Source organism: Mytilus californianus, unplaced genomic scaffold, assembly GCF_021869535.1.
Source record: "Mytilus californianus isolate M0D057914Y unplaced genomic scaffold, xbMytCali1.0.p SCAF_11, whole genome shotgun sequence".
NCBI classification, from domain to species: Eukaryota; Metazoa; Mollusca; class Bivalvia; order Mytilida; family Mytilidae; genus Mytilus; species Mytilus californianus.
In genome coordinates, this window is record NW_026262593.1 from 26033625 (window position 1) to 26048481 (window position 14857).

A 14857-nucleotide genomic window follows, 5' to 3' on the forward strand; every position below is an offset into this window, starting at 1 on the left:
TGAAAGCTTTATGTACCATTTATTTAGTTAGTATTTCAATTGGTTATCGACAATCTAAACTTTTACATAGATTAACACCCTTTTCATAGTTATAGTCATAACTATATCTTGTATAAAGGGAAATGCATATTATGTTGGACTTGCATGGAACAAACTTCATGAAATACTAAGGAATACAAAATTTTTTATTGTTGTTATTCATCTTGACATTAAATGTCCATGCTTTACAGCAAGGTATTAAAGGCACATAGCGCTAACTCGTCCTTTAAAATTACTACAAACCTAAAATGATGTAGTGTTTCAGCATGAAATAAAATTATACAAAATATTTTAATAATATTTTTCATAATATCATTCCAAGTTCAATTTGTTTTTTACAGCTTTAAATATATAATTTCTCTTTAGAGATTAAATAATGATTTTAAATTCATCAATACACATAAATATTATAGAGTATAATTTTCAGAAAAATGGCCTCCAAGAAAGTCGCAGTTGTATTTATTTTGGTAACCGCTGTTTCTATGGCTATTGCTCAGGCTCCAGAAGAAGGTACAATTGCACCCACCACCGTTAGCCATTCGGGAGGCCTTGCAGCAGGTCCTCCGGCGTACTACAATCCAGGTAATAACTATACAATCTTCTGAATATAAATTTTCTGTATGCAGCAAGAATATTATGGCTTTTTTACGCCCTATAAAGTTATCAAAATTTGATAAAAACACAAGCTTTTAAATTGGCATGTTAGCAGAAGCAGCAGGAAGTGTCCTCAACCAGTTATTTTGCTAAAATTTCTTAACTGAAATTAAGTACATTTGGTGTTTTTTTTTTTGGGACCTAAAAGGACTTGCATAATATTACAAATACACGTAGCTCTTACCCTTGTGAAATGTTTTCATATATTTGGGTTTTTTAAACTTCAGACGAAATTTATATTAGATGAGGTTTACTTAATTAGTTAGCAATAATAAAAAAAACCGGAAGTTACGGTCCTTGATGCTAAAATTTTCATAACTGAAGGAGAAGGGGTGCATCGGTGATTTTTATTTTTTTTATATCTATATAAATTTACCGGTATAATGTATGTATCATCGCTGACACACCTTTTGTGCAATCATAAAAACATAGTTAAAAAAAGACAAAGTAATTACTCTAGCCAATGAAGACACAGGTAAAATACCTTTTTTTATTACGTATTGCACATTTTTTAGGAACGCTTTTATAGTATTTGCATACCTTTTACAAACAATACTACATTCAACTTTGCATTATCGCATTTATCAATTTCAGCACAAGAGGCCAGAGATCGTCTTGTAACTTTCCTTTTACTTAAGTCAATGATGGGCGGTGATGGTGAAAGAAGTGGAATGATACAAACTATGTTCATGCTAAGAGCATTCGGTCTCTTTTCCTAATTCTTAAACTTTTAAGGTCATTTGTCACACAATTCATATATCAGCTTAATAAACATAAATTTCATATTCGATAAACTTTAATTTCTGTTCATTAGGTTTTTTTCAGTATTCAAACAATTGAAGACTTTAACCAAACAAAGTATATACTGACTTCATTTTTTTCCCCGTAATATTTTTATATGTGTAACCAGGAAATAAAATTATTACAATGTTATGTTAATACATGCAAAGACTTAAAGCAGTTCCAATTATTTATAGCCGTTCCAATTAAAGATGACAAAAAGGCATTTTCATTTTCTCAATCTATTGATTACCGCATTGAATCAACCAAATGTAATGAATGAATCTTATAAAAGTCAACGGTATTTTTGTGGAGGACAAATATCATTTCCACCAACTATGTTTAAACTTTATTTGCCATTGACTTCGACATTGGCTACAAACCAGGGAAAGAGATAGAAAAGAGCAAGAAAAATCACAAGTCAAAGAAACTCCATGAACACTTGAAAAGAAAAAGACATACAGACAAACAACAGTCCATAAAATTCTGAATAGAAAACTAAAGATTGAGCCACGGGAATCTCACAAGTATATATCGCGGATGAACTGGGGTGCTTAGGAAGGTTAAGAAGTTCCTACTACTATAGTAGCTACCGTCGTGTTGCCAATGGCATGTAAAAAAACAGGTCGTATTTAATCATGTCATTAACATAGAAAATAGAACGGGATTGTGGAATATATTCGTGGTAAAATGTGATAAAGCTGTATTCACACAATTATATCATATTAGAGCAGTTGTTTCTTTTGTACACACAGTTCCTTCATAAGTGCACAAGTTTTCACACTTTCAGATGTTTGTTTTTATTCTAACTAAGAACAATTATGTATCTATTCAGTCTTATACGTTAAGGTATTTCGCATCCAATTTTTTATGGAAATATTCTTTATAAAGCACAAAAATGTCAGTATTCACCTCTGAAGCTAACAAAACCTTTAAATAGACTTATTAAGAAGGGATATAGTTACGATACTGTTGTCAGGTCATTAAAGATTGCATATTTTGGCGTTAATATTGATTCACTTATAGGGTCTTTGCATCGGCACTAAACACATTTATTTAAAAACCAGTTGTTGGCATGACACGGGTTATGTTCTCCTCATATATGTTATGATGGTATGATACTAAACCCCTAACGGGAAGGATTGTGCCTGATATTCATATGATGAAGACATAATCTTTCAATCAGTTTAATTGAAGTCTGGAGCTGGCATGTCAGTTAACTGCTAGTAGTCTGTCGTTATTTTTGTATTATTGTCATTTTGTTTATTTTCTTTGGTTACATCTTCTGACATCAGACTCGGACTTCTCTTGAACTGAATTTTAATGTGTGTATTGATGCGTTTACTTTTCTACATTGGCTAGAGGTTTTAGGGGAGGGTTGAGATCTCATAAACATGTTTAACCCCGCCGCATTTTTGCGCCTGTCCCAAGTCAGGAGCCTCTAGCTTTTGTTAGTCTTGTATTATTTTTAATTTTAGTTTCTTGTGTACAATTTGGAGTTTAGTATGGCGTTCATTATCACTGAACTAGTATATATATTTGTTTAGGGGCCAGCTGAAGGACGCCTCCGGGTGCGGGAATTTCTCGCTGCATTGAAGACCTGTTGGTGACCTTCTGCTGTTGTCTGTTCTATGGTCGGGTTGTTGTCTCTTTGACACATTCCCCATTTCCATTCTCAATTTTATTTTCTTGATTCAGATTATAATCTCAATGTTCGTTTCCAGTCAGAATAAAAGGAAAAGGGTATAAATCAATGAGACAGCAACCCAATATACCGGTAATCATGTAGAAATTCTTTTATTCGTTGGTTCTATATGAGTTAAACCATATACACCTCTTGAGGTACTTCCTGTTCGATATCGGACAAAGATCACCTTAGACCGATTTTTTGTTATTTTAAGAGTCTTTTGGTAATGTAACTGGTTGGGTACACATTTCGAAGGGGATCTAAGGATTTAGGCCTGGATAACACCAAAGTTTTCCTTTCGTACAACCTGTCTTATGTTCACACCATGGAATTGGTAGGGTTCATACATGATTTGTCAAATGCACAAGTGACTTCAAATACATATGTAGGATTCGGAGGTGCAATGGCGACGCTGAAGTGCGATGGTCACATTGAAGTGCAATGGTCTACACCGAAATGCGATGGTCCGTTCGCTGATGTGCGATGGTCTATTTGACGCATGATGGTTAGTTTAATATATACAGATGTGCTGTTATTATGAGAAGTAGTTTTTTTAATAGTTATTATATAAATTTACATTTATTATTGTCTATGTCTGCCCTTAATTTCAGTTGCATACTAAATGAGAGATCGTTCTCTTTGATAGTCTGCATGTGAACATAATTCTGCGTTGACATTTTATCTTAATTTTGTTTCTCTGATGAGTTCCTCGTTTACCGTAATATTATAATACAGAGAATCTGTATGCCGACCCATATCTATTTAGAGAATGCCACGCTCTATCGTATGTAAAAGGAAACTTTTGTAGATTTCGAAAACAAATCGCTACAGAAGGTTTATTTTCCCCTATCCACCAATCCTCCCCGTTCCTCGTAGTAAAAACCTGAAAAACTGCTTCTAACATTCAAATTGACTTCTACATCGACATGAAAAGAATTGAATATGTAGCTTGTGTAGACCATCGCACTTCAGCTTTACCACCATCGCTCTTCGGCGTAGCTATCAACAAGATGGCGTCTCAATGCCACTATCGCACTTCAGCGTGATAAAAGACGCACTTCAGCGTTAAACCATCGCACGTAAGCGTGATCATCGCGATTCGGAGTACCATCGCGGTTCTACACATATTTAAGAGGTACCGCCAATACCTTGGGTTTATCCCCTTTACCACTGTCCTGCTTGGATTTTAATTCTTGAAAGAACCTCCAATTCAGCAAATCAAAGTTAAATATAGATTTTTTTGTCTATTTAAATCATGTCAGTACCGAAGCACTGACCACTGAGTTGATGATACCTGCGGGGACTAATAGTCGACCAGCAGTGGTATCGGCTCAGTGCTTGTAAATGAAAATAACACTCCTGCTCCGAATATAGAAAGTTTATCAATGATTTACACATATACTATCAAAAATCTGCAAATAAACATCACATTCCTAGAGAACAAAAACATTAGATTTATATTAACATGACAAGGTTTCTAATTGGGGACAGGCAAAAACGCATGTTGCGTATTGGTGTTTTTAGATCACGATTATTTTCCTTTCAAAATCGATCAGTGCACTCATAATAGGTGTTATGTATATATATATATATATATATATATTAAAGATGAACGTCAGATAAAAAGAATTACTTTGTTATACGGATATCAAAGTTAATCAATCACAAGTGCAATCAAAATAAGAATACAAAAGATACCCATAGTTATTGAAATCAGGTATTTTTAATGGTAATATTTGTAACACTAGTATACCTATGGAAGTGGCCTCCGGGTGCGGCATTTTTCTCGCTGCGTTAAAGACCCATTGTTGGCCTTTGGCTGTCGTCTGCCCTTTTGTCAGGTTGTTGTCTCTTTGATACATTTTCCGTTTTCATTCTCAATTCTTCTTTTCTTCCATAGTGTATGATCCACAAAACTGTACATATAGCAGTCAGTTAGTGCTTCAGTGATTAACAATAACGACATTATTGTTAACCATAAATTCAAATAGTTAACATTTGTCGAGTGTCACAAGAAAAAAGAAAATAAAAGTTTTCCTTATTAAAATGATGAAATGATTATTAAATTATAATCCTGGTACCTTTGATAACTATTTACAGCAGTATAGAAACACAGAGTGTGAATTCGCATTGCTATTAGACGTGTCTCGGTATTTATACATCCAACATTCATGTATTTAGTTATGATGTTTCGTTTGTTATTTTGGTTGGATATTGTGTTATCGTTTGTGGTTTGAATTCTATTTTCATTTTCTACATGTATGTAAAAGTCAAGATAATTAATCAGCTAGTTCATTTATATGATTTTTAGTTTAAAGCAACTATATGCACAGGATTTATTTGTTTTCACAGTTTTGATTTAGAAGAAAAACCGACATGGTTAGAAAATACAAATAATTACACCATTACTAACACAATTCTATATTAATATTCTTGTAATGGTTAGAAAATACATAAAATAACACCATTACTAACATGATCTAAATTCTATATTCTATTTTCAGAAATTTACATGTGACGTCACTTTTTGCGGAGTTGATACATTCGTGTGACGCACAGTTCATAATTATATTGTGGTGTAAATGGGAGGTGTCCGTTGTTATTATTGCGTTTAGTTGTAATGTATTCCTGTCACGTAATGTTGTCATTTTAGCGGTATTTGTAACATTGCCTTATAAGCGGGAGATTTGGCTAGCCATAAAACCAGGTTCGACCCACCATTTTTTTCTTAAAATGTCCTGGACCAAGTCAGGTAGATGGCAGTTGTTATCAAAAAGTCCGTTTCTATGTATGTTGGCGTTTGTTTTTATAGTAGTTCAGTGTTTATGTTGTTCCGTTGTTTCCCTCTTATAGTTGATGTGTTTACCTCGGTTTGGATTTGTGACCCGGATTTGTTTCAGTTAAATCGATTTATGACTATTGAACAGCGGTATATAACTTTTGCCTTAATTTACTATAAAGTGAAGAATATCTTCATTTCCCTCTCTACATAACGGACAAACTGGCGACACATGTCCATTTCTAAATTTAGCACGATGATATTAGATATATATTGTCCTTGTTGCTAACTTAGCTTTTACAGATGCAGAAGTAATGGCATACGGATTTGTGCCACAGCTTTTCCAGATGTTGTTTACTTGCCCTTCTTTAACATTTTCATAATTAAGTCGAGCCAAAATAGATTTTGTGTGAGCCTCATTGATCAATTGTTTAATACAAAAATCATTTTCTTCATCATTCGCTGTCCTGTGACATTTCAAATGGAACCATGTCAATGAGCTTCTCAATTTGAAAAAAAAATATAAGGTTCAATTGATAGATTCATTTGGTCTATGGTGAAGAGTTGTCACATTGGCATTGACACCAAACCGTCTTATTTTTGTATTAAGAAGTTGGAACATACTGTGTTAATTATAACAACACATTGAATTTTAGTGTACTATATAAGGTACAAGTACAATCAGATAGATAAATCGGGCTACTAGAAACCTCATTTCATTGTGTTATACAATCTTAAAGATATATTTTTCTACAACAGAGGTGATATATCCTCGTAAGACGTTTTGATTTAAAAATCAATTTGTTTAATAGTTTGCTATTAAATTCTTACGGCCAATTTCTTTAAACAACGTGTTATAATTTATAGGATCTGTTCATCCTATTTATCAGTAAAAGTACACCTATCCCGTTTGTGTCTGTCTAATCTATATAAAAAGAAGGAGACGATATCAAAGGGTCATTTAAAACCATACGTGGATGAAAAACATACAACGCAATTGCTAAAAAGAATGGCATCTCTTCTGTGCTCAAACTGTTGCAAATGTAACTGTGGCGTCAAGATGAAAAACAGATAACGTAATTGCTAATAAGTATGGTATCTTCTCTGTGATCAAACTGTCGCAAATGTAAATGTGGCGTCACGGTTAGTTGGCTACTGTGTTTGATACCACAGAAGTACACTGATTATCAGATTGATTGAATATATGTTTTACTCTTACTATTCTTACAAGTTAATTCCATTTTAAAAGTTCACGTGTTGTATCTGATTGAAAATATCTCTACACAAGTTTAACCCCAACACATATGTGGGGTTTACGTCAATGAGACCAACATTAATCAAAAGACAGCTATAAGACAACAGAGAGTTTTCAAGAAGAGAAGTGTGTCTATGCAACGTGTCAAGCTCCAAATAATGTCCAGTTTCTATTTTACCTATTTTATTGTCTTTGCTGGCTCCGTTTTAATTAATGTACTTTTTTTTATTTTGTATAGCATTTTGAAATTAGAATTCATCGTTTCCGATTTTCAATTTTTTACTTCAGTCTTCATGGCACATTTTACTAATAGCTTTCTTCGTATCAGGGTATGGTTAGTCATGAAATAATTTATATTGTGTTCTTTACAAGTCCTAAACCTCGTCAGTGATTGTCTTTTATCTTATCTTAATATTTTTTAAATTTTGGTTCGTTTTCTTGAGGTTTTTTTTCTCGTTCTGTTTTCATGCTTTTTTAATTCTGGGGAATTTTTATAGGTATTGTTAAATTTATTCACTTCTTTTCGGGACAATTAAGTGCCTTATCATGTACATAGTATAGACACCTGTCCATTGTTGAAGCCCGTATGTAAACCGGTTGATGTATTTTGGTTTAGTATGTTGTTTGACTACTGGTCCAGTCATATTGTAATTTCAATTGTAAAAATAAAACCATAATCTTTAGTTCTATATTTTATTAATGTTGTTTGTAGGTTGCATTTCTGTAAATATTGACAATGCAATTTCCCATAGGAACTCCTTTTACAGCTAAAACTGTACCACTTTTACTATGAAGTTTTGAAAAAAATCATATCCTAGAATGGAAAGTTCATATGCACTACAATTTTTTTCAAAGGTCAAAATATAGGGCTGTGCGGCATATTTTCAACGTTTATATGCCCCGAACTTCTAAGAGTTTAAATTAACAATTAATTTCTTAACTACCCCTACCTTAACAGTAGGATTACCACAGATTTCAATATAAGCAATATGCATATGTATATTTACTGGTAACATTCCCAAGTTATGTCTCTATGAGATGAAACATAGAGCCAATAACTGGGATCAGGTTTGTAAACAAAATTAATTATCTGTGAATATTCTATATCTCCCCAAAAGAGGCGTGGTTTGAGAAACAGCTGTATTTACAAAGTGCAACCTGTAAGGTCTTTAGAATAGAAGGATTAGTTCACCATTAATCTCAGTACGGATACATTCTGAATTGAGATCATTTTGAAGCAAATAATGAAATACGGGACAACTTTCTTTTTGTGTTGAATACTTCTCATCTTGTGAAGTAAAATCGCTATGAAAATATGCTTCCTTTTTATTGAGTTTTCATTCTGTTCATTGCCTGTGACTATTATCAACTGCTTTCAATAATCAATGATTTTTTACTTGTTAAATGAAACTATTCTTGACAAAATGATAGCTTTATGTACTATTTATTTAGTTAATATTTTTATTGGTTATCGCCGTACAAAACTTTTACATAGATTTACACTCTTTTCACAGTTATAGTGACAACTATATCTTGTATAAAGGGAAATGCATATTATGTTGGATGTGCATTGAACAAATTTTATGAAATTCTTAGGAATACAAAAATTATCAGCTAGGGCTTTTATTGTTGTTATTCATCTTGACATTAAATGTTCGTGCATTGCAGCAAGTAGATGAACGCACATAGCGCTAACTCGTCATTTAAAATTACTACAAACAGAACCACTATTTATGAAATAGGCTTTTGATAATAATAATACATTTCAAATTTATTCAGTATCACATCGCATAGTGTTTTGTACGAGACATCATTATCCCAATTCATATATAATTCAAAATTGATCCTATATATAAGTATTCAAAAATCACGAATACGTGTTAACGACTCGTTGTGAAAACAGAAACTTATAGAAGCCAGTGAACAATTTCAGTCATATGACAACTGTAACGTTAGTACGTTTCGACACGTTTGTCTTGCCGAACTAGCTTGTAAATGTTTGGGTTTGAGCGTTTTTGATGAAAGTAAATCCAGAAAATGTCATCTATAGAGTATGAGTGACCTACCTAGCACATGTTTAAACTTTCAACAATTGCCCTGTAAACACCTAAACAAAATTAGTGTTTCAGCATGAAATAAAATTATACAAAATATTTTAATAATATTTTTCATAATATCTTTCCAAGATAAATTTGTTCTTTACAGCTTTAAATATAGAATTTCTCTTTAAAGATCAATAAATGATTTTAATGATTAAAATAGTTATCGTTTGTCGATTGTTACAAAAAAATGATGCTTAAATAATGAGATGATGACAGCAACAGATAGAGGCAGAGTTTACTTATCATTTGTAGGGCTGGATGAGGGACGGCATTCACACAAAGTGATGTCATCCATCAAGTAACAGAAAAAAAGTTATGTGACCGGTTAATTGTGTTACCCGTTCTTGACGAAAATGTGAAGTGACCAGAACTAAGAAACGGACGCCATTTTATTATTACTACTATTCATGTGTGAGCATTTACAAATTCTTATCGAAAAATATCTGAAGCAGCCGGTAACATCCTAGAGCATCTCGAATAACATCGGGTGTAGCTTGAAGTTACTCGAGTTTGTAGCAGCTCGAAAAATATCAGGAGCAGCCGAAACCAGCTCCAAACATATCAGGAGTAGCCATGGGCAGATCGAACAATATATCGATAGAAGCCGTGGGCAGTTTGAAAAATGTAAGAATCATCTTGGAGTAGCTCGAAAAATATAAGAAGCAGGTGTGAATAGCTCGACAAATTTCGGTAGCAGCTCCATATCAATGCTTGTTAAAAAATGACGATTATTGACCACTGGTGCAGAAATACTTCAAAGGAATACGGACAAATTTGTTGACGACCTTGTTCAAAACGGTTGAGACAGACTTAAAGCACGATTTCTGGTATCTTTTAAAATAAAAACAACTTACAGACCGGAGTTTGGAAACAAATGTATTTAAACTTTTAAATCTTAAACATGATTTTACAACGATAAATAAACAAGAATTCAGTTCACAAGATGATCAACTGCATTAAAAGACGTTTTACTTTAAGAAAGATGTAGATTAAGAACCAATGGTGCTTTTGAAATATAACGATGAAATATCAGCATCAGAAATATCTCGAAAAAACTACTAAACAAATGATGATTATAACGGGAGCAGCCAAGAGTCATAATGAATTATCTAAATTCCATTCCGTTACAGCACAACATAGGAACAAACTAAAAACAAGGCTTGACTTCTCAGATCGATTCAAAGGAAAAACAACTACATGTAACAAAAACGCCAAAACACAAAGTGCCGAACTGGAAGTACTCACAGTAACTGAAATTGTTTAAACTATTAAAAGGAGCATGTTTCAAGGACAACATGTCGTTATAAGGTGTGCATGTTTTTATACATTTTTTGTATGTCACTTTTCGGAGAAAGTTCTCTAGTAGTTCAAGCTCCGATCAGCATGCTACTCTACAGTGGTGCGGCAAAATAGTTCTGTATTGGAATCGATCAATGTCCAGAACTTGTTTCCTGTGTTGACTCTTGTCTTTGTCTTGTGTTGATTAAAAAAGAAGCGGAAGATATCAGACTGTAAAAATTGTATATTAATCTTTATTTTCTTATACCTTCGTAATTTCGTAGTCTATATTTCATTATTGTAGTAAAATATGTGTTGACTTTTAAAACTTTATCAATAAGAACGCAAGTACTAGAACTTAGGCAAGAATCCACCTTCTTGGGTGCCAATTTTATGGTATTGAGTTTTAAAATATGCCCTTACAGGACTTAGACCAGATATCTGCTTTACTTCTTGTATACCTTTTTGTGATCTTTGCTTCCTTTATCAGTTGTTTGGAAAATATCGCATCTCAGAAATGCGTTTATACTGAAAAGTTTATGTTATATCTATTATAAGAATTCAAATTCGTGAAGTGGATATAATTTTGATACTTTCCATCTTAAGGATGAATATGTTCTCTTCTTGTTACACAGAGGCAATATCGAAAAGTTGATTAAACCAAGCGGAATTTGTAAATTAAAGAGTCAGTGTGGTATCCTTCAAAAAAAAAAAAAAAAATTGCAACAAATTAAAAAAAAAAGAAATGCTATTCAGTTTTTGTAATAAAAATAATGCAAATTTTGTGTTTTGTGTTTTTTTGTAAAACTACATCGTCCAGTAGCGAAATTTGAAAGACAGTGCATTTTTTTTTCAATAGGACTTTTTGAGATGTTTGAGATTAACACTTCTCTCAAGAACATATGTAAAAGTAGCCCTTCCCTGACAAAAGAATAGTGCTTTTGATATCATTTCTTACTTAAACTAACAAACAAATTTGCAGAAATGAAACTTTTGGTGAAAGAAAAATATATGTTGCCCATTTTGAGCCATAATTTACTTGTCCGTGAGATTGCATTAAAATTTTAGGATTAATGCGCTCCATAGTATACTTATTTAAGATTTCCAGAAAACCATGCTTTATTTTTAGTAGAACTTGACTTCCGAACGGTACTATTTCACTACAAGACTTTAAACATTAGTTGAAAATTGGCTTGTAGAAAGTTGATACATGTACAATTCAGGATATACCTGATTTCTATGAAGTTAAGCTTAAGTTAATAACTTTTAAAGCTGTGAAAATTGCAAAATTTGGTTGAATAGATAGAGATTTTGAAATGGAGGTCTGATACCTTTAAATTGATGATTCGAATAAGTAAAAGCGGATTTGTTCACGATAATTATTTCATCAGCCAATGATATTTCTGCCTCCAAAGTTTTGAAGACGTGTTTCATTACGACAAGAAACCCGAAAGGTCTTTCAAACAGAAAGTAGACCGAATCATTGTCAGATCGTTGTAAGCGAAGGTTGGAGACATGCATTTCAATCAGATTGGTTGTATCCTGTTTGTAAACTTGGTCTGTAATCTTCATCAAACTTGATTAATATCAAATTGCCATGACGTTGTCAGTTTGTCTTCGACTTATGAGTTCGGAAATCCCGTTGATATCATCTTCTGTCTCTCTTGTAAATAGTTGAATGTCCCTTCAATATCCTTCGCCTCTTTTTTAAAGCTGTGTACAATTTATGGCTATAGGAATTGTGTCGAAGCGTGGCAGAATACAGCATATTTAATGGTTCTATAAGAAAATAGTATCCAATTTTTATAATGTCAAATCTTTAAGTGCGTCCCTGACATTTCAAACCTAGACCTGATAAGTGAACATAATATAAGGAATATTTGTTTGTAAATAATATTCATGTCAATAGTTAAAATTTGTCGTATTATTATAACAAGTCTAAAATACTTCTGCAGCTGAGTGGTAAAAGGCTTATTAAGTTCGTACTGTTAGATGATAATTACAATATTGAAAAAAAGATGGTAACGAGCAAAACTCATTTTCTTCGTCATTCACTGTCCTGTGACATTTCAAACGGGACCATGTCAAGTACCTTTTTTTCATTATAGAAATGTTGAGCACTGAACTCACACAGTCTACACACAAGATGTTCTTTTAGGGTGTAATGCATCGGTAAATATTTTGCAACAGATTTAAGTATGATTAAACAACTAAATACACAGGAATAACTTTTAAAAGTTTGGACATGTTGTGAAAATTTTAACAATATTGTGAATTTTAGTTTAAACAATTTTTTTAATTTTTTTTTTTTTATTTTATTTATTTATTTATTTTTTTATTTATTTTATTTTTTTAAGAGCACAAATTACAATGGTACAATAGAAATACAGGGATTTCTCAGAAACAAGAAGAACTTATAGAAATCCGTCTCCCTTATTGTCCTTTATTGTACTATATAATGAATAAGTCCAATCAGATAGAACAATCGAGCTACTAGAAACCTCATTTCATTGTGTTATACAATCTTAAAGATGTTTTTTCTACAACAGAGGTGATATATTCTCGTAAGATATTTTGATATAAAAATTAATTTGTTATTTTGCACTTAAATTCTTACGGCCAATTTCTTTTAACAATGTGTTATAATTTACAGGGTCTGCTCATCCTGTTTGTCAGTAAATGTACCCCTATCCCGTTTTTTGTCTGTCTTATCTATGTTATAAAGTGGAAGACAATATCAAGGGGTCAATTAAAACAATACGTCGATGAAAATGACAACGCTATTGCTAAAAAGAATGGCAGCTCATCTGTGCTCAAACTGACGCAAATGTAACTGCGGCGTCAAGATGAAAAACAGATAACGTAGTTGCTAAAATTATGTCATCTCTTCTGTGATCAAACTGTCGCAAATGTAAGTGTGGCGTCACGGTTAGTTTGTTACTGTGTTTGATACTGTAGACGTACACTGATTTTCAGATTGATTGAATCTATGTTTTACTTTTACTATTTTTACACGTTAATTTACGTGTTGTTTCTGTGAAAATATCTCTAAACAATTTTAACTCAGTTTAACTCCAACACATATGTGGGGTTTACGTCATTGAGGCAAAATGCAACAGAGAGTTTTCAACAAGAGAAATGTGTCTATACAGCGTGTCAAGCTCCAAATAATGTCCAGCTTCTATTTTACCAATTCTCTTTGCTGGCTCAATTTTAATTAATAAACTTTTTTTATTCGATTTTGTGTAACAATTTAATGAAATAAAATTTATAAATTAGAATTCATCGTTTTCGATTTTCAATTTTACTTCAGTCCTCATAGCATAATTTTACTAATAGCTTTGTTATATTGTAATTTTAAATGTAAAAGAAAATCATAATCTTTAGTTCGATATTTTATTGATGTTTTGTGTAAGATCTTTTAAATAGAAACCTATTAGTTCACCATTAACCTTAGTACGCAAACATTTTACAATAAAATTCTGAATTGAGATCATTTTGAAAGAAATAATGAAATACGAGTCAAACTTAATTTGTTGACTTCTTTTTGTGTTGAATACTTCTCGCCTTGTGAAGTAAAATCGTTCTAAAACATGCTTCCTTTTTATTGAGTTTTAATTCAGTTCATTGCCTGTGACTATTATCAACTGTTTTCAACAATCAATGATAGTTTACTTGTTAGATAAAACAATTCTTGACAAAATTATGTACCATTTATTGCGTTATTAATTTTATTGGTTATCGCCGTACTAAACTTTGACATAAATTTATACTCTTTTCACAGTTATAGTGACAACTATATCTTGTATAAAGGAAAGGCATATTATGTTGGATGAACAAACTTCATGAAATACTAAGGAATACAAAAATAATCAGTGCTTTTATTGTTGTTATTCATCTTGATGTTAAATGTTAATGTTTTACAGCAAGTTGACGAAGGCACCTAGCGCTATCTCGTCCTTTAAAATTACTACAAACAGAACCACTATTTAGCCACTAAATATCAAATTTATTCAGTATCACATCTCACACTGTTTTGTACGACACGTCGCTATCTCAATTCATATATAATTGAAAATTGATCATATATAAGGATTTAAAAATCCCGAACACGTGTTGACGACTCGTTGCAAAAACAGAAACTGATAGAAGCCAGTAAACAATTTTAGTAATGTGACAACTGTAAAGTACTTACGTTTGTTCATCCATAGCTTGCAAATGTTTGGGTTTGAGCGTTTTTGATGAAGGAAGATCCAGAAAAAGTCATCTATAGATCATGACTG

General features: G+C 32.4%; 1 long non-coding RNA gene across 1 annotated transcript; it reads left to right on the forward strand.

Moving 5' to 3' along the window:
* The first annotated feature begins 476 nt into the window (after positions 1-476).
* Positions 477-1699, forward strand: LOC127720971 (uncharacterized). Its single transcript, XR_007991009.1, has 2 exons — positions 477-621; positions 1288-1699. It is a non-coding gene; the product is annotated as an uncharacterized LOC127720971 (long non-coding RNA).
* Positions 1700-14857: the final 13158 nt, after the last annotated feature.